General features: G+C 37.1%; 1 protein-coding gene across 4 annotated transcripts in view; it reads right to left on the minus strand.

Moving 5' to 3' along the window:
* Window positions 1-21,946, minus strand: part of POU2F1 (POU class 2 homeobox 1) — a 203,492-nt gene that overhangs the window by 113,015 nt on the left and 68,531 nt on the right. The window contains exon 2 of one of the 4 annotated variants that reach the window (XM_055365119.2): window positions 7,688-7,788. The exons of the other annotated variants lie outside the window; for them this stretch is intronic. The gene's annotated coding sequence lies outside the window, so the exon portion shown is untranslated. The remainder of the gene's footprint in view (window positions 1-7,687; window positions 7,789-21,946) is intronic. 4 annotated transcript variants of the gene reach the window in all.

Consider the following 21,946-nt stretch of genomic DNA (forward strand, 5'->3'; position numbering starts at 1 on the left):
CAGCCCTACCCTCTTTCTCCTCTCCTCCCGGCATTCAGATGAATTTTTGTTGTAGTCCTAAAGGTCCCTGAGGGTCCATTGATTATTTGTTCTCTTTTCTCTTTCTTGTTCAGATTGGGTAATTTCTATTGTTCCACCTTCCAGTTCTGTCTCCTCCATTCTGTTGTAAGCCTACACAGTGAGTTTTAATCCAGATATTGTAGCTGTCTGTTCTAAAATTTCTATTTAGTTTTTCTTTATATTTTCTATTTACTGAGGCCTATTTCTTTGCTCAGACTTCACATTTTTTTCATTTGTTTCAAGTGTGTCCATAATTACTCACTGAAGCATTTTTATGACAGCTGCTTTAAAATCCTTGTCAGATAATCCTAACATCTCTGTCATCGTGGTAATTATGTCTATTGATTATTAGGCATTTTATATTAAACATTTTTATGTACATGGACATTTCTGCTTGGTAAACTGTTCCTTTATCACTTTAAAATTATCCTCCTTTATCTACCTCCCTCCTTTTTTTGGCCTCAGAATTTACTGTTATAACAGCTCTTTTGTTTTTATGCTATTTGACTGGCATAGCTCCATAGATTCATTAATTATCTTTTCTGTGTCATTTGGTTTTAGGTATGTCACTTATGAAAAGAAATAGATAAGATTTTCATTTCATTTTTTAAAAATCCAATCTGAGTAGAGGTTTGTTTAACCCATTTACTACTTCCTTTGTGATTACTGATATATTTGGCCTTTTCCCATCATGTCATTTTATAGTTTTTACTTACTTTAGTTGTTCTTTGTTGTGGATCTCCCTTCCCCTCTTTCCTGGTTTTTAATATTAAATGCAATTTCTTTATTCCCCTTTCTTCCCCTCTCTAACAGTTGAGGAGTTAAATATTCTTTTTATATTTGCTATTTATATTTTGCTACAACTTCTAAAGTTAATCAGTATCCCTAGACCATTCTAATAAGAAAAAATCTGCACATAAATCATCTTCACACATATAGTAACTCCTTGATTTTTTTGGAATTCATCTTATTTTCTGGCATTATTTGTTCATAAATAATGTTCTATGAAAAGAATTTAGAACTGAGGTAAATGAGACCAGAATTGACTTAAAAACAGTAAAAAGTCCTTATTGTTCTTCATAAATGATGGAATGTTTTCATATAATGAAAGCAATTCATTTTAAACTGATTATATGCGTTGAAATTAAAAATAATCAATGTTCAGAGCATCTCTAATTAGCCAGCTAATTATCTTTAACACCTTAAATGTAACAGCTCCTAAGAGTAGGATTAAGATAATATAAAATGCCTAATTAAGCTTAATTAAAAAAATCTCAAAGAATTTCCATCAACATGGAACTAATAGGGTTCCAAATTAAAAATAAATAAGAATAGAGGAAGCAAATTAACCAAAGGTGGTGTAGTAGAAGCAAATTTGTCCAATTTACTTTAATATTTGTCATTAAAAAATGAACTTTTTTTCATAATTCAGTCCAAAAGTCATTAGATGGGGCTGAGTAAGGCAGGCATCCAAGCTTAGGAAAGTGAGTGGGGAGAAGCAATGAGGAGACTGGTTACATGGAGAGAGAAACTACAGTAAGTAATTATTTTAAGGATAATGAGAGTTAAGTGTACCACTGTTGGGGAAAGGAACTAAAACCTTAAACAGAGAAAAAAACTAGAATCAACTCTCTAATACTAAATTGGAATTAGAAGTTTTGGTATAAAGTCAATGGTTTTCAAAATATATAAATGCAGAAATAAACACAGCTTTAAGTGAAATACACACACATATACATATATTCTGTTCTCTAGTTCTGTCCATGGAGTGCCTGGGGACAATAGTATCCCTACAGCAATAACCATACTTGGCACCCACATCTTGACTTCTAAATGCTACTTTCTACTATTAATAAAACAGGGATTCTCAAAAAAAAAAAAAAAAAACCATTAGTGGAAGCACTTTAAAAAATTATGGGAATATGTGAAAAAGATACAAGACCAGTTTGAAGGCATTCCCATTAGCCAAATTTTAGACAATCTGGTTAAGAAAAAAAAAATGAATGAATTATAACTATTGCTTAGGAATTCATGAATCCATACAGATATAGAGAAGAGAAAGCTTTTCTGTATAGTAGGATTCCAAATAATGTAGAATAATATAATTAGGAAATCAATATTTGAAAACCATCACAATAATAAGTTCAGTCAAGAAATAACAAAAGGCCAGGCACGGTGGCTCATGCCTGTAATCCCAGCACTTTAGGAGGCCTAGGCAGATGGATCACTTGAGTTCAGGAGTTTGAGATCAGCCTGAACAACATAGTGAGATCCTGTCTCTACAAAAAAGTCAGCCAGGTGTGGTGGCATGCACCTATAGTGCCAGCTGCTCAGGAAGCTGAGGTGGGAGGATCTCTTAAGCCTAGGAGTTTGAAGCTTCAGTGAGCTACGATTATGCCACTGTACTCCAGCTTGGGGACAGAGTGAGACCCGGGAAGGAGGAAGGGAGGGAGAGAGGACCACTATTAAATCTAGTAAATGAAAACTTGGTGATGAAAATTTACAGTTTCCCCATAAAATAATTACTAATTACAAAGAGAAGCACAACTTTACAGAAGACAAGACTGACAAACATCACCTTAAGCGATCAAAGGTAACGTAATCAGTCAAGAAACAGGCTGGGCGCGGTGGCTCAGGCCTGTAATCCCAGCACTTTGGGAGGCCGAGGCAGGCGGATCACCTGAGATTGGGAGTTCGAGACCAGAATTGCCAATATCATGAAACCCCGTCTCTATTAAAAATAGAAAAATTAGCCAGGCGTGGTGGTGTGCACCTGTAGTTCCAGCTACTTGGTATTTGGAAGGCTGAGACAGAAGAATTGCTTGAACCCGGGCGGCAGAGGCTGCAGTGAGCCAAGATTGCGTCACTGCACTCCAGCCTGGGTGACAGAGCAAGGCTCCGTCTAAAAAAAAAAAAAAAGAAACAAATAAAAATTTTGCACCACCTGAAAGGATGCAATAAGAATACAGCATCACTCTATGACACTCCTGTCAAAGATGCATGGCATGACTTGAATCTAATCATGTGGAACCATCAGGTAAACCCAAATTCAAAAACATTCCACAAAATGTATTCTTCCAAAGTGCCATGACCCTAGAAATCAAAAAGACTTATGGAACTATTCCAGATTGAACAACAGTAAAGAGATATGACTACTAAATCCAATGTGCAGTCTTGGATTGGATTATTTTGGTGTAAGGGACATTTTGGGGACAAGTGGCAAAATTTGAATAGGGTCTACAGATTAGTCGATAGTAACCTGTCAATGTTAATTTTCTGAGTTTTATGTTTGTATTGTGGCTATGAAGAAGCATGTCCTTTTGTAGGGACAGTAAAGTAGTTGGGGGTGACAGAGCATCAAGTCAGTAACTTACTCTCAAAAGGTTCCAGGATGAGTTGTTTGCACTATTCTTTCATTTTTTCTGTAATTCTCAAATTATTTTGAAATTTAAAAAAACAGCAAAGAAAGAAAAAGGAAACAGATGAACAAACCACTATACAGTTTTTTTTTTTTTTGGTTATCCTACTATGGCTTTGACCTCTCCAACACTCAGAAATCCCTAGTTACAAGATGTGTATTAACACTGGTAAAACCACAATTTTTACGTAAATATGAAATGTACAGATATTCCACTGTCAGATTGCTCTTGCAACAATTTAAACAGTATTCTGATGGACATTTCAAGATCTTATAGAGGAGTCCACATTTTACAAGTCTACATTTTTTTTTTTTTTTTTTTTTTTGAGACGGAGTCTCGCTCTGTCGCCCAGGCTGGAGTGCAGTGGCGCGATCTCGGCTCACTGCAAGCTCCGCCTCCTGGGTTCACGCCATTCTCCTGCCTCAGCCTCCCAAGTAGCTGGGACTACAGGCGCCCGCCACCACGCCCGGCTAATTTTTAGTATTTTTAGTAGAGACGGGGTTTCACTGTGTTAGCCAGGAACAAGTCTACATTTTATTAATGGAAGTTCAGACATAAAGCCAGATCTAAGCACTGGGTTTTGAATAACTTTACACAGTTGGTGTCATCACTTACTTATTATTTGAAGAAAAAGTTTGAAACCATTACAACCCAAAATTCTATTAATATTTTAGAAACTTAGTTAATTTAAAATAAAATCTCCCCAGACATAAGACAATATTAGAAAATGAATTTTAAATGTGGTATTATAAATATATTGTCATGTTCTTTTAAAACTACCATTTTAGTGGCACTACAATGTGCTATGTCAAACTTTCCTACTTACGAGACACTATTTAGGAGAGGAAAGGACTTAACATCTGTTATGGATTGAACTGTGTCTTCCCCAAAAAGATGTTAAAGTCTACACCCTTTATACCTGTAAATACGACCTTAGTGAGAAATAGGGCCTTTGCAAATGTTAAGATCTGGTCATTAGGACTGGGCCTAATCCAGTATGATTGCTATCCTTATATAAAGGGGAAATTTGAACAAAGACAGACATAGAACAGATGAAGACAAGAAGAGAGGGATGGAACAGATTCTGCTTCAGAGCCCTCAGAAAGAACCAAACCTACTAATACCTTATTCTGGACTTCTAGCCTCCAGAACTGAGAGACAATAAATTTCTGTTGTTTGTAGTACCCTGTTACGGCATTACTAAAAAACTAATCTAACATCTGAACCTTAATTTTCTCATTTGAAAAATGAGAATTATGCTGTCTCCCAAGGTTATCCTTAAAATTAATATGTTATTTTGAAAGTAATCAGGAATTATAAAAATAAAGGTATTATATCTTGATAAATATTTAATAAATACAACTGTCAAACATTTTCTCCCAGTACAAGAAAAAATCTTAAGCGATGCTCTTGAGTATTTCCATGCTTTTTAATCCACAGGCCAGAAAATCATCTTTACTGTACACAGGAATAGAGTCTTAATAGTGTTAGGACTATCTGAACATGTCTAAAGTACTAGTGGTTTTCTTTTTCTTCTTTTGTCTTCATGTTTTAATCCTCAAATAACATTTTTTAAGAAGTACAAATGTTGTCTTCTGAAAACTTAAAAAAGAAGCACCTCTGGCCAGGTGAACACTATACAGCAATCCCAGGTAGTTATGATTCAGAGACTGGAAACAATCAACTGTATTTGCTGCTGCCAAAAGCAGATGAAGAAAGAATGTGGAGGGTTAACAAGCTGACCGTTCAAACAAAAAGGAAGGAATAATTCCATGCACAACGCTTTTCTTCTTTTTGCCCTACTTCCTATACTTCTACATTTCTATGTATACTAAAAATAAAAGAATACATGTGAACATGTCTACCATATGCCCAGCAGAGTAGGAATTCCAGGAAATGTTAGTTGCTCCAGCCCTGCCCCACCCTCCTGCCCTTCTACTCAGAGGATGAGTGGTAGAAGTGTACTTAGGGTAATCAACTTTGTAATCTTTCCATAATGACAGATTATCTCAATAAATTTCACATTATCTTTATAAGCTTTAGGTGAAAGAGTTTTACTAAAAAGTAAAATCGAAGTACTATCTGTTAATGCTTCTCACCTTGTATAAAGTCCTAAATATGACTGCTCAAAATAGAAAGGCACTAGGCAATCGAATGTACCTTGTTTCTCATTTTGAATAGCACAGGCTAAAATGCATGTAACTAAAAATTATTCGCTATAAGATCTCCACACCGTACCAGGAATAAACGGTTACATGATATGAGCTATTAAAAGAGGTATTTTAAATATCACATTCAGCTGGGTGCAGTGGCTCATGCCTGTAATCCCCGCAATTTGGGAGGCCGAGGCGGGCAGATTGCCTGAGCTCAGGAGTTCAAGACCAGCCTGGGCAACGTGGCAAAAACCCGTCTCTACAAAACAAACAAACAAAAAAACAAAAATTAGCAGGGTGTGGTGGTGTATGCCTGTAATACCAGCTACTCAGGAGGCCGAGGTGGGATGATCACATGAGTCTGGGAGGTGGAGGCTGCAGTGAGTGGAGATCTCGCCACTGCACTCCAGCCTGGGCAACAGAGAGAGATCCCGTTTAAAAAAAAAAAACTGCCTACATTCTCTGTGTCCCCACCCTCTTTTGGCCAGCCAGGTGGTGGTAGTAATTTAATGAGATTCCTGAGGAAAGGTGAATTTCAGGGAATGAGACAGGTTTTAAAGCAAAGATTCTCCTGGTTTTGGCAAACTCAGACATTCTGGCTATTTTACTAAGAAGAAATTTTCTCTACACTTTTCATCATTACAGTTTCATTCATGATAATAAGCCTTATTTACCCCCAGGCCAGTCAGATGTGAAATGTTATATTAATTTCTGAATAATACTCTTTCTATAACATCTTTTTTTTTCATTAAAGGTGTCAGCTAATTTTGAAAAGCGTTTTTAAAATGTCTTATGAAAATAAATTATTGCTTATCAACTATAAAAAGTGAAAACATGAGATAAATGTTCAGTCACACAAAATATCCCTTTGGACTTGCCCAAATTAGTTTACTTGAACTTCAACATAGTTTACGATATACAAATATTTCATAAACATTTTTAAAGGGGGATAAGATTCATATCTTTGAATTACATTATAAAAATAGTATGATTCCCTTAGTTAAAATCATTACGGAGGAATATATGGTTTCTCAACACTACCTCACCTCTCTCTAAAATGTTGAGATTTTTGGATAGGTGAATTAGGAGAGGAAATGATTCCATAATCAGTGTTAGTTAACATGAGATGGGTTGAATTTGTGATCACATAAATTTTCGTTTAAAAAATAAGCAGGCTAAACAGTTTAGTAACGTGCTTTGAAATAACACAGAACTAGGTTTAAACTCCAGTTCTAGCATATTGAGCTATATGACTGCCTTTCTGAGCCTCAGTTTTTTCATCTGTAAAATGGACAGTAATACTCTCAAGAGTTCTTTGTAGGCTTAAATAAAATAATACATACAAAAGTTTCAAAGGCACATACCAGTTAATTAATGGTTAATACTGTTAACAGTAACACTGTAACATTATAAGCTATATCAAAAGAAAAATCCACGTGAAACATCACTATGGTTTGTTTATTCTCTTAAGACATGTACATTTATATTTAAAGTACTTAAAAATAAAAATATAAAAAAGGCACTAGACTAGGAGTCAGATGTAGATTCTGAACTGGAGTCGGATCTCTGTTCTACACTAGCTAGCTGAATTTTTTTCGCAAGTTACTTCTTTAATCTTCATGTAGGTAATTTGTAAAATGTAATATTCTCATTACTACATTAATTTTATAAAACCATTATTTACAAAGTGCTATTAAACTATCATACAGGGATTAATGCTAATGATATATCATCACAGAATAAAGATGATATAAAAATATATTTATATACCCTATTTCCACTGATTTCACAACTTTTTCAAAAGAGACCAGAGTCTAATCTAAGAACTAGGGCCAATCCTAAACTATTTTCCATTGCTGGCTGGGTCGCAGGCGTCCCAAGCATCACTCCATCATATCAATAAATATCAAACAAATTTCAGAGTTAAAAATAGAAAAATATATATTTGATAAGTCATTTTAATAGTCATTCCACAAAATTAAAGGTAATCATCATAACACCTGGATTTATCAGATGCTACTAAATTAATAGCTTTATTTAGCAGAAAATATTTACCAGGTATAGAAAGACTGCATTCTTTCTTTGAACTGATTCATTGAAAACTGAGAGTAGTTTGGTAATTAAAAAGGCAGGAAAGCTCTTCTTACTTTTCCAGTCTATGAACACAAAAAGAGAAAAAGGCAAAACTGAGTAAGCTGTATAAAATAACCTAACACTTAAAGAGAGAACAATTACACACAGTGGGGGACACCAGACTATCCATCAGGACACATTTAGATTAGCTGCCTTAGGCAGGCACCTCTCGTACCTATTTCCTCACCTACAAAACAGAAATAACTAGTACCTGCCCTTACTAAACGACCATGGAGATAAATCAGAAAGTTCTTTGAATATGTGTCGTATGGTGCTATTCTTTCATGAAGCTGGATAAAACAGCCTACTCAGGTTTTTTTTAAAGGGTGCATTTCACTAACATAAAAAAAAACCCTGATCTCCAAATTTGACATTAACCTCCCCCTAATATACAATACAAGTATCTATTGGCTTTATATATATACATAGATAGATGATATAGATAGCAATAGATCCATACAGGTTGCTATGGATGTATTCTGAAAAAAGATATAAGATTATATTTTGTATTTAGAAAATGAGAAAGACCAATACTTGGTACACACAGGTGTGAAAATTTACTATCACTGGTTGACCATCCCCCTCTGTCATGATGCCTCAGAATCCTGATCGATAGAATTCAAACAACATAAACCAATAAAGAAATGGTACATGCTATGACTCTTATTTAACATATACTTGTACTATTATAGCTATTTTTGATTTAGCATAATTGGTATAACTGGTATAAGTCAGTGTAACTGATTGAGTAGTATAACTAATTAATGAAAACTATGTAAATTTTATAGATCCATACTCAGTGCTCATATAACTGGCCCATATAACTTTTTTCTATACATTCAGTTTTGTTCCTATTTCATGAATCTGAACAGCTGAGATGCAATGGTACAAACAAAATCAAATGCAGTTCAAAGTGTCTTCTTAAAAAGGAGTTGTTGGCCAGGCGCGGTGGCTCACGCCCGTAATCCTAGCACTTTGGAAGGCCAAGGCAGGCGAATCACGAGGTCAGGAGAAGGAGACCCTCCTAGCCAACATGGTGAAACCCTGTCTCTAAAAGATACAAAAATTAGCCAGGCGTGGTGATGCATGCCTGTAATCCCAGCTACTCGGGAGGCTAAGGCAGGATAATCGCTTGAACTAGGGAGTCAGAGCTTGCAGTGAGCAGAGATCACGCCACTGCACTCCAACCTGGTGACAGAGTGAGATGCTGTCTCAAAAAAAAAAAAAAAAAAAAGAAACAAAAAATTAGCCGGGTGTGGTGGCGTGTGCCTGTAATCCTACCTACTCAGGAGGCTGAGGCTGAGGCTGAGGCAGGAGAATCACTGGAACCCAGGAGGTGGAGGTTGCAGTAAGCCGAGATGGTGCCACTGCCCTCCAGCCTGCCTGGGTGACAGAGCAAGACTCCGTCTCGGGGGGGGGGGGGGGATTAAAAAAAAAGGAGTTGTTTTTGTTTTTGTGAGTGAAGGGGAGCATAGAGGCTCATATTACTTGAAATCAGAGATCAACATAAAATTCTACCATAGCTAACAGTGATGAAAACCTTATTAACATATTTTATTACATAATACAACTGAAAAGAAATTAACTTCTTTCCTCTTAAAAAATTTTGATCTGTCCATACTTTAAGAGAATGAAAAAAACATTTAAATTACACGAAGAAATACCTAAAACAAAAAGCACACAGAACAAAAAAACACTGTAAGGAATAGCGAAAAATTGAGAGAAATGAATACACAAATTTTTAACACATCCACCAAACCCTCAGAACCAGGAACTGTAAGGAGTAAGAAAAACCTACCCATCCTTCCAATATGATGGTTACAAACTAACAAGCTCTTTCTTGCTGTCCATTGGCACATCTTGAGACCTTTTATTCTTTTGAAATGTTCCCCCAACTTAAACTGGATGCAAATAAACCAGGTGTGGTCCTCACAACAGTAATCCTGCTAGTCCCTACTGAGTTTCCATAGCAACATGCACAGCTGGCAATGGCAAAGAGGCGGTACTGGCTTCAGATTGGTTTTAAAAGTTTCAATATTCATTTAGTGAAATAATAATTATCTTATCTCAGTTAAGAACAATTTTTAAAAAATTTTATCTTTGCTTGAAATGTTAAACAAAATAACGCAAGGTATTTTCTGCTAGTCCAAAAGTGGCTTTCAGCCCAACAGCAGTAACTAACGTGTCTGTGAAAAGTTACAAAATGCCCATCACCAAGTGATAACCATTCTTTGACTAAAGAAACATAAAATTTTAAGTGAATATTCCCTGTGGGTCACCTAATGTAACAGGTAACATTCAGAGAGAGAGAGAGAGAGAACCAATATAAAGTCTAATCTAAACAGTAGTAAATACTATGCATATTTTCCTTAAATAAATTTAATATGACAGTTCCTTGGTTTAATTAAAACTGTTAAGAGTTTTTACAGCTGGGCACGGTGGGTCACACCTATAATCTCAGCACTTTGGGAGGCGAAGGCAGGCGGATCACCTGAGGTTAGGAGTTCGAGACCAGCCTAGCCAACATGGTGAAACCTCACCTCTACTAAAATACAAAAATTAGCTGGGCGTGGTGGCATGCGCCTGTAATCCCAGCCACTCAGGAGGCTGAGGTAGGAGAACTGCCTGAACCAGGGGGTTGGAGGTTGCAGTGAGCCGAGATCACGCCACTGCACTCCAGCCTGGGCAACAGAGATAGACTCCGTCTCCAAAAAAATAAAAAAATAAAAATAAGAGGCCGGGTGCAGTGGCTCATGCCTGTAATCCCAGCACTTTGGGAGGCCGAGGTGGGCGGATCACGAGGTCAAGAGATCGAGATCATCCTGGCCAACATGGTGAAAACTCGTCTCCACTAAAAATACAAAAATTAGGTGGGCATGGTGGCATGCGCCTGTAGTCCCAGCTACTCGGGAGGCTGAGGCAGGAGAATCGCTTGAACCTGGGAGGCGGAGGTTGCAGTGAGCTGAGATCGCGCCACTACACTCTGGCCTGGCGACAGAGCAAGACTCCGTCTCAAAAAAATAAATAAAAAATAAGAGTTTTCACAATGGTAATTCTTTTTGTAAATTTTTAATTTTTATTTTAGATTCAGAGGGTACATATGTAGGTTTGCTACCTGGATATATTGCATGATACTGAGGTTTTGGCTTCTATTGAACCCATAACCCAAACAGTGAATACGGTACCTGATCTCTAATTTTTTAACCCTTGCTCTCCTTCCTCTTGACCGTTTTGGAGTTCCCAGTGTCTGCTGTTCCCATCTTTATATCCATGTGGTACCTACCCCATGTTTAGCTCCCACTTACAAGTGAGAAAATGTGGTATTTTGGTTTCTGTTTCTGCAATAACTCGCTTAGGGTAATAGCCTCCAGCTGTATCCATGTTGCTGCAAAGGACATGGTTTTGTTCTTTTTATGGTTGTGTAGTATTCCGTGGTATCTGTGTACCACACTTTCTTTATTCATCATTAATGGGCACCTTGGTTGATACCATGGCTTTGCTATCGTGAACAGTGCACAGTAGCTATTCTTAAAGGGCAGTACCTGGATCAGTATCATAGCATCACCTGGAAACTTATTAGAAATGCACTTTTTTGACCCCTACCTCACACCTACTGTATCAGAACCTCTGGAGGTGGGGGCCCAACAATCTGGGTTTTAACAAACCCCTAGAAGACCCTGAACCACTGACTTACAGTGTCAAACTTCAGAGGAGACAAATATGAAATAGAAAATGAAATGCTTTATCCCACTCTTTGGAACTAGGTGAGGAACAGCAGCAAAATAAAATGAAAAAAAAAAAAAAAAAACTCTGGTCTCCTGAATTGAGTCTGTTGGCTAATATCTCACCGTCTAAGATATGCAGAGATAAACAGTAGTTCAGTGTGTCTGTCATTCCTACACATGTAAAGCACCAAGCAAAAATCAAGTGTTTGTTTATAATCACTCAAGGACAGGAGGGTCCTTGCATGTAGAACATTCAATCCACTACCATTCATAATGTATTACTAATCACAATCAATCTGCAATCACTGATGTCTTCCCACACAGGGCAGCAAACCTAACCATTTATTCCTTTTAGGAGAATAATTTTTTCAACATATTAAATATGTATATAAAGATGAGTATGAAGTTTGAGTCATACATTTTAACAACACTACTTGTAAGATTTTTTTAAAAAACATACAAGGATGCAGTTCTTCCTTAGTAACTAACCACACTGCCTTCATATATACAAAATACACTTTTCATTTTATCCTTTAACCTCAGTATATCCAATCACAACTCCTTCCATATTTCTTTTCTTTCCATAATTCTTTTTTTTTTTTTTTTGAGATGGCGTTTCACTCTTGTTGTCCAGGCTGGAGTGCAATGGTGCGATATCGGCTCACCGTAACCTCCGCCTCCCAGGTTCAAGTGATTCTCCTGCCTCAGCTTCCCGAGAAGCTGGGATTACAGGCACCTGCCACCATGCCCAGCTAATTTTGTATTTTTAGTAGAGACGGAGTTTGCTCATGTTGGTCAGGCTGGTCTCGAACTCCCGACCTCAGGTGATCCGCCCGCCTTGGCCTCCCAAAGTGCTGGGATTACAGGCATGAGCCACCATGCCCAGCCTTCCTTCCATAATTCTAATAGGCAGCACTTCAAAGAAACTGCTAGGCTACTGACATTAAAGTGACCAGAGACACACAGATTTAATGAAGAAAAGCCACTGGGTAAACTGAACATGCCATATGCTGTTAAAATTAATGAATTCAAGCAAACTGAATAGTTTTTTGAAGCTCATAATTAAAAATAAATTGCTAAATGCCGTCAGTATTATACTCCCAAAAAATGGACTTTTAAAATTATATTTTGAATGAATCTGAAGACCAGCTACAATTTAAAAAAACGAAATACAAACCACCCCAGGAAATTCAAAGGGAAGTGTTTGTTTACTTATTCCCAGGATTTATTTTGTAATCTATTTTACGATAAGAAATATGATGAAATTTACTCCAAGGTCAGATTCTTGACTTTACATACAGAGCAGGAAACAGAAAAAAAATTTACATTTAACTTGTTTTCTTCTGCTTGCTATTATCTTAAATTAGAAAATGCTTGTATCATAGATACATTTTTACTTAAATGTTCAAGGAACATTTTTTGTTAAAGAATAAATTCAAGTCTCTATTTCTAACTTTAATGTGTTTCCAGCATTTACTCTAGTCTTGGAAAAAGAAATGCAAAAGAAAAAAATCCTGGAGTCATAATTATTGTCTTATTCCATATCAAAGAAGCAATATGGAATAAAACAGGAAATGGATTCACAGGCTCCTCGTTCTTGCTCTATTTGTTTGTTTTTTTTTTTTTTGGAGATGGAGTTTCACTCTTGTTGCCCAGGCTGGAGTGTGATGGTTTGATCTCAGCTCACTGCAACCTCTGCCTCCCAGGTTCAAGCAATTCTCCTGCCTCAGCCTCCCAAGTAGTTGGGATTACAGGCTTGCACCACCACACCCAGCTAATTTTGTATTTTTTTTTTTAGTAGAGACGGGGTTTCACCACATTGGTAAAGCTGGTCTTGAACTCCTGACCTCAAGTGATCCACCCACCTTGGCCTCTTGCTCTACTGGTTAAACGTTAGTGTTCCTTAGGGTCCATCCTCAGCCCACTTCTCATTACACTAGTGATTGCCAAAGTATTTTCTTCCTGCCACTAGTGGGATAGAGCTGATTCAAAATTATTGCTTCTGTTGGTTGTGACATTTGACTGAGGGCTTACATAGTAGTAGTACATGCTGGTTACCATTCCAACTCTCTCTAGCTGAATAAGAGCAAGGACAAGGAAAGGGCCTGAATGATTAATCCCATCCCCCTAGCTAATGGCTTGCTCAGAAGTGAACTGCATTTCAAATTTTTACTCAATTTCTGGGCAGTGAAATCAAGGACAGAGCTCCTGAACCTTTCTGATATAGTCTTACTTTTAATAGAGAATACTGAGACTACTCTCTTTTCTCTGGACATTATTAACAAGGAAGCATATTTCCCTGGCTGCTGCTGGCAGTTATTTTGCAACCATGAGGGTAAAGCAAAACACAGAAGTGCAGAGTCCAAACACAGCCCTGTCCTATTGTCCTTGAAGCTTCTGGTTTCTCAATCAGATTAGCCACGCAAACTCCTTTGTATTTCAGCCAGTTCCAATTGTCTGAAGCTGAAAGCAAACTACAAATAACAAATACGTTAAATTATTAAGAGTTATTAATTTGGTGTTCACAAGTTAGAGTTACCAGAGTTTACTAAGGATTATTTCAGTGCTCTGTGAAGACATGTGGCTGCCACATACTTTGCCAAAACTCTGCAAAACTCCTGTTGTATATGCACATTATGAACAAGTTGGAATTTCCAAAATTGGGTCTGGTTATTAGTGCAAAATCAATATTAAATTATGGTTTTTAATTTCAACCATTCTTTCCTGTCTTGCACATCAATTTAGTTATCTTAGTTATATAAGCATATCTGCACCACCATTTCTAGCCTATAATTTAAAAAAAATCAGTCTTCCCATACAGCATATAAACATATATAGCATATTTGCACCATTTCCAGCCTTTAATTTTTAAAAATCAGCCTTCATGATACAAGTTTTTAAAGTGCAAACAGTCCCCGTATTTCACACTACAGTGCTTTGCATATAACTGGAAATATGCTGTATAGTTACAGATATGATCTCACTTTTACATATACCTATGGACATATATATGAACACAGGAAAAAGGACTTGTAGTTTCACACTAAATGGTTAACATTTACCATATACATTTCTATTTTTTGTTTCAATCTTTTTAATGGACACCGAGTTTTTGTAAATTTATTTTTATTAGAAGAATTTTAGCTGAATTCTTTACTTTCCTAATATATTTGGTTAGGTCCCCAGAATCTGACCAAACACTTTTCCTTTATTACCCAAATCTGTGTAAATAATGGAGTGCAATGCTGTGTAATCAGTTTTTATTATTTTATCACAAAGAACCTCTTGAAAGAAGTTTTTCTGCTTCAGACAATGAGGAGCTAAGATGAACCAGAGTCCTAAAAATAGGTCCAACAGAGAAAATGATAAAGATTAAAAACAAGTAAGAACCACTTTGGCAGGAATTACAATATTGATATTAAATATAAAGATGTGTTACAATATGAGAAAGTTCTAAGTTGTGATGAAGATGAAATAGACAAATATGAATGAAGATTTTTCAAATACTAAGCTCAGGTTGCTTAGAAGTAACATAAAACTGGATTGTTTCTGACCATCTCTCCATTTGGCCTGAGTTTAGCTCTCATTTTACCTGAATGCAAAAAGGCTCAATGGGTGAACTCCAAAATGCTGCCCTTACTACTTTGAGTCTCCACCAATAATCTATTTCCTTCAGTAAAAATTATTTGTCCAACTCACGACTTAACTGTACAGAAACTAAAAAAAAAAAGTTTTCTACTTGTAATGCTTTTTAGACCAAACAAAAATTTTAAAGATTTTTAAATATTAAAGCAGTTACTATACACCCTCCCTTTCTGAATTAAAAACAGCAGCTCCATAACACATCTATTCACAGACTCTTACTTTTTTCATGTTCGAAGTCACTCATCCTGCAATTACAACAAAAAATTTACAACGACCCTTAAGAGGTTCCCTATTCTCCCTGGTATAGAAGGCCTTCTATAGCCCATTCACTTTACACTGGTTATGATAACACCAAGCAACCAACTTAGTTGAACATTAAGAGAAATCTTTTATTACAATTTAGCCTCTGAATCATGTTCATGACTCCACAAAAATAACGGCTAAAATGTCTTTTAAAATTTCAATAGCTTTGGTTACATGGATGAATTATATAGTGGTGAATTCTGAGATTTTAATGCACCTGTCATCTGAATAGTGTATGTTGTAACCATTATGTAGTTTTTTTATCCGGCACTCTCTTCCCACTTCTGTCTCCTATGTCTATTATATCACTGTATGCACTTGCATATTCATAGCTTAGCTCCCACTTATGAGTGAGAACATATGGTATTTGGTTTTCCATTCCTGAGTTACTTCACTTAGAATAATGGCCTGCAGCTCCAACCAAGTTGCTGCAAAAGACATTATTTTGTTCCTTTTTATGGCTGAGTAGTATTCCACAGTGTATACATATCACATTTTCTTTATCCACTCATTAGTCAATGGACACTCAAGTTGGTTCCATATCTTTGCAACTGTGAATTGGGCTGCAATAAACATGCATGTGTAGGTGTCTTTTTCATATAATGATTTCTTTTCCTCTGGGTAGATACCCTGTAGTGGGAGTGCTGGATAGAATGGTATTTCTACTGTTAGGTTTTTTTTTTTTTTGAGATGGAGTCTTGCTCTATCACCGAGGCTGGAGTGCAGTGGCGTGATCTCGGCTCACTGCAACCTCTGCCTCCCAGGTTCAAGGTCTCAGCCTCCTGAGTAGCTGGGATTAGGCACCCTCTACCACACCCGGCTAATTTTTGTATTTTTAGTAGAGATGGGGTTTCATCATGTTGGCAAGGCTGGTCTCAAACTCCTGACCTCAAGTTATCTGCCCACCTCAGCCTTCCAAAGTGCTGGGATTACAGGTGTGAGCCACCGTGCCCAGCCTTCTACTGTTACTTCTTTAAGGAATCTCCACACTACTTTTCATAGAGCTTGTACTAATTTACATTACCACCAGCAGCGTATACACGTTCCCCTTTCACCAGATCTGGCCATTCTTGCAGTAATAAAGTGGTATCTCATTGTGGTTTTAATTTGCATTTCCCTGATGACTAATGATTCCAAGCACTTCTTCATGTTTGTTGACCACTTGTATATCTTATTTTGAGAAATGTCTACTCCTGTCATCTACTCACTTTTTGATGGAATTATTTGTGTTTTTCTTCTGCTTATTTGTTTGAGTTCCTTGTAGATTCTGGATACTAGTCCTTTGTCAGATGTATAGTTTGCAAATATTTTCTCCCACTTTGTGGGTTGTCTGTGTACTCGGATGATTATTTATTTTGCTGTGCAGAAGTTTTTTGATTCCTTTAGGTCCCATTTATTTATGTTTTTGTTGCATTTGCTTCTGGGGTTTTAGTCATGATTCTTTTTTTATTATTATTTTTTAGACGGAGTCTCACTCTGTCGCCCAGGCTGGAGTGCAGTGGCGTGATGTCGGCTCACTGCAAGATCGCCTCCTGGGTTCACATCATTCTCCTACCTCAGCCTCCCGAGTAGCTGGGACCACAGGTGCCCGCCACCACACCTGGCTAATTTTTTTTTTTTTTTTTTTTTTGTATTTTAGTAGAGACGGAGTTTCACTGAGATCAGGATGGTCTTGATCTCCTGACCTCGTGATCCGCCTGCCTCGGCCTCCCAAAGTGCTGGGATTACAGGCGTGAGCCACCATAGTCAAGAATTCTTTGCCTAGGCCAATGTCAGAAGAGGTTTTCCAAGGTTATCTTCTATTTCCAGTTTTGAGTCTTAGATTTAAGTCTTTGATCCATCTTGAATTGACTTTTGTATAAGGTGAGAGATAGGAATCCAGTTTCATTCTTCTTCATGTGGCTAACCAGTTCTCCCAGCACCATTTATTAAATAGGGTGTCCTTTCCTAATTTACTTTTTTGTATGCTTTATTGAAGATCAGGTTGGTTATAAATATTTGGCTTTATTTCTGAGTTCTCTGTCCTGTTCCATTGGTTTACATGCCGACTTTTATACCAGTACCATGTTGCTTTGGTAACTACAGCCTTGTAGTATAACTGGAAATCCCGTAGTGGGTGATGCCTCCAGATTTGTTCTTTTTGTTTACAATTACTTTTGGCTACCTGAGCTCTTTTTTGGTTCCATATGAATTTTAGGATATTTTTCTAATTCCATGAAAAATGATGTTGGTATTTTGATAGGGACTGCATTGACTCTGTCGACTGGCACAATATTGATTCTTCCAGTCCATGAGCATGAGTTGTGCTTCTATTTGTCTGTGTTATCTATGACTTCTTTCAGCAGTGTTTTTTAGTTCTCCTTATAGAGATCTTTCACCTCCTTGGTTAAGTATATTCCTAGGTATTTTATATTTTATTGCAGCTGCTGTAAAGGGGATTGGGTTCTTGATTTGATCCTTGGCTTGGTCATTGGTGTACAGCAGTGCAACTGATTTGTAAACATTGATTTTGTAACCTCAGACTTTACTGAATTTGTTTCTCGAATCTAAGAGTCTTCAGGGTTTTCTAGGCATACAATCACGATAGTCTGACTTCCTCTTTTCCAATTTGGATACTGTTTATTTCTTTTCTCTTGCGTGACTGCTCTGGCTAGGACTTCTAGGACTATGTTAAATAGAAGGGGTAAAAGTGGGCATTGTTGTCTTGTTATAGTTCTCAGGGGGAATGTTTTCAACTTTTTCCCATAGAGTATGATGTTTGCTGTGGGTTTGTCAGATATGGCTTTACTAATTTAAGGTAAAAGTCCCTTCCATGCCTAGTTTGTTGAGGGTTTTTATCATAAAGGAATACTGGATCTTATCAAATGCTTTTTCTTTGTCTATTGAGACAGTCGTATGGTTTTTGTTTGTAATTCTGTTTATGTGATGTATCACATTTATTGACTTGTGTATGTTAAATCATCCCTGGATCCCTGGGATGAGACCTACTTGATCATGGTGGATTGTCTTTTTTATGTCCTGCTGGATTCAGTTAGCCAGTGTTTCCTTGAGGTTTTCTGAATCTATGTTCATCAGGGATATTGGTCTGTAGTTTTCTTTTTAATTTTTATTTATTTATTATTTCTTGTAGTTTTTTTTTAAATGTTCTTTCCTGGTTTTGGTATCAGAGTGATACTGGCCTCACAGAATGATTTAGGGAGGATTCCCTCTTTCTCAATCTTTTGGAATTGGTACCAATTCTTCTTTAATGTTTGGTAGAATTCAGCTGTGAATCCATCTGGTCCTGGACTTTTTTTGTTGGCAAGTTTTTTTTTTTTTAAAACTGATTCAATTTTGCTGCTTATCAGTCTGTTCAGGGTTTAATGATGGCAGAAATTTCTAAAGCTTTGCTTGGTGTCCTGCAGAGTAAACCTGGTGTTCAACAACTAACAATAACATTCAAAATGGAAAGTGCAGATAAAAATTCCAAGCAATGAGGAATGGTTTTCTATTATTAAAAATTGCACCAATAAGTAGGGTAAATTTTAGCTAAATCAAACCAAGATCCTATCTTGAACTGGTATACTGGCATTTGTGTCATTTCTCCTTCTTACTTATATAATAGATATCATAATAGAGACAAAAAAGATGGTAACAGAAAACCAAGTCAAAAAAGCATTATCAACTTTATCTATAAAAAGCCTCAACAGCTCTTCCCCCTGTCTCACACAGTCTCAAAGCACTGAGACACGGTAATATAAATATTTGTGTACACAGACACACACACACACACACACACACACACACACAGATTTTTCTAACATGATTTTGAAAGAAAACAAGTCAGTATAACAGCCATGCCAGATCTCAGGAGCCTCAAGCCAGCAGCACTCCTACAGTACATGGTAGCCAGAAGTCATTTTGCTACTAGAGACAAAAGAGAGCACCTACAGTGTTGTTACTCAAATAGTATTTCCCTGCCTCTGACTGTTTAGGAGGCTAAATGAGGCTATTAAAATTCTCTTGCTAAGCTTTAATATGCTAGTAAATAGATACTATTTTCATATTGGAAAACTTCAACAATATGCTGACATACTGTAAAAGGAAATGTTATACTTAATGTGAGGAAAGCACCTAGCACCTCCCTGCACTCTGAAAAATTAAAACCTTAAAAAATGTGTTTTTCCTTTATTATAGACTATCCCCTAGAATCTCCTTTAACTTAGAGAACATCAGCATCCAGACATTTTACCATACTCTCTGGATCCCTTCTTACAAATATATCACTTGTTTGTACTAAAATAATCCCAATACTAAGTGAAAAATTAGGTTACAGGCCACAAAAGAAAATAAAAGTGGAACAATTAATCATAACAAATAATCAGCTGTGCAAACCACCACTGAACCTTTCCCAGGGTTTTTCCTTATCACTTCACAAAAATAGCTTAAGCACCGCTGTCCTATATCATTAGATTTAGAATCAAATCTAACATAAAAGGCAACCTTTATCTCTTCTGGTTCTTGCAAATAGCAAAGGATAAAAATCACAGAGTTTTAGAGCAGAGAGAAATGTTAGCAATGATCAATCCAATGCTTTCATTGTATAAATAAGGAAATGATGTGCAAGGTTGCATGATTTATTTAAGGACACTGAATGAATAGCAAAGCTGAAATCAGATCCATTTTCTGATTCTTAGTTCAGATGAGTGTTCTTCACACTGACGCCTCTCCTTCAGAAATGCATATTTTCCAACAATTTTATGAAATGACTTTTTTTTTTTTTTTCTGACAGGGTCTCACTCTTTAACCCAGGCCGGGTGCAGTGGTGCAATTGTAACTCACTGCAGCCTTGCACTCCTGGGCTCAAGCAATCCTCCTGCCTTAGCCTCCCCAGTAGCTGGGATTACAGGGAGGCACATGCCAACCACATCCAGCTGGTTTTAAAATTTTTCTTTTGTAGCGATGTGGTCTGGCTATGTTCGCTAGCCTAGTTTTGAACTCTTGGCCTCAAGTGATCCTCCCCCCTTCACTTCCCAGTGTTGGGATTACAGGCGTGAGCCCCTGCTCCTGGCCAAAATGACTTTTTAAAAAGTCATCAATGTTTTGCCAGTCTTTTAAAGTATACTGATCATGAGTAACTACTCTCAAAGATAATTTCATAAAATGTTCACACATTCATTCACTCAACAAATAATTTTGAGAGATTACTATGCATAGGCACTGTACTCTGCTCCATGGGGTCAGAAAGATGAAACAGACATGATTCTGACCTTGAGACGCTTCAGCTGGATGGATGACAAGTTAGGACAGACATATAGAATCTGTAATTTGAGCAAAAGCTAAGAAATGCTTTTACTAAATTTTGATAAAAGGGTATAATCATATGCGTATCTCAACACAAAAGAGAACATGTGGTTTTCGTGCTACACTTTTTTTTGAGACAGGGCCTTGCTCTGTCGCCCAGGCTGAAGTGCAATGGCACGATCACTGCCCACTGCAGGCTCAAACTCCTGGGTTCAATCAATCCTCTCACCTCAGCCTCCCGAGTACGTGGGACTATAGGCGCACACCACCACCACCACACTGCGCTAATTTTTGTATTTTTTGTAGAGACAGGGTTTTGCCATGTTGCCCTGGCTAGTCTCAAACTCCAGAGCTCAAGTGATCCACCCGCCTCCGCCTGCCAAAGTGCTGGGATTACAGGCATGAACCACCGCACCCAGCCTTCATGCAATCTTAGTAGTTCCTTATTTATGTAGGAATCCTGTAAATAATTACGTATTTGTGGAATAAGTTTTATTACAAAGAAAATGAACTAAGTGCTTAAACTGTATAACATAATTTGCAGTTTTAGATACTGCTTTTGAAGTCTCTTCCAAGTTACTATAATTATTTTTCATTATATTTTGTCTCCCTATGTAAAAATGTAGATTTATAATTCAACTAATTTGGCAAATATTTAAATGTTTTTACATTACAATGGGGTCACAAAAAAACTGTCTAAAAGAGAACAGAACACAAGCCAGCAAATAAATGAACATCTCAGACCAAACGTTTTCAAATGGGTTTGAGTTCCACTGGCCAAATATAGAACAGAGTAAAAGTTAGTGTAACTCCTAAGACCTGAGATAGAAATTTTAAGTTATGGCAATCTGGTGTGATTGATCATAAAATCAAAATTAATTTCCACAAAATATGTTAGTCACATTAAACCGTCACATTAATATACCCTCTCGGCACTTACAGCACCATGTAAATGTACACCAAGCTCACTCACGAGCACCTTACAGCCTTTGGAATTTCTGTTCCTTCCACTGAAGATGCTTCTGCCCAGGCCTCTGTCTTTGTCTGAATGTCACCTCCTCAGAGAGACCCTTTCAAGTCACTATCACATCACCTGATTTTATTTTCTGTATGTACTTCTCCTAAATTTAAACCCTGTTCACTTGTCTGGTTTCTGTTTAGTCCTCACTAGAAGGTAAGCTTGCTGAGCACAGGCACCTTATAAGTCATGTTCAGTACAGCAACC

The sequence above is a fragment of the Gorilla gorilla genome, chromosome 1 (genome assembly GCF_029281585.2).
Source record: "Gorilla gorilla gorilla isolate KB3781 chromosome 1, NHGRI_mGorGor1-v2.1_pri, whole genome shotgun sequence".
Lineage (NCBI taxonomy): Eukaryota > Metazoa > Chordata > Mammalia > Primates > Hominidae > Gorilla > Gorilla gorilla.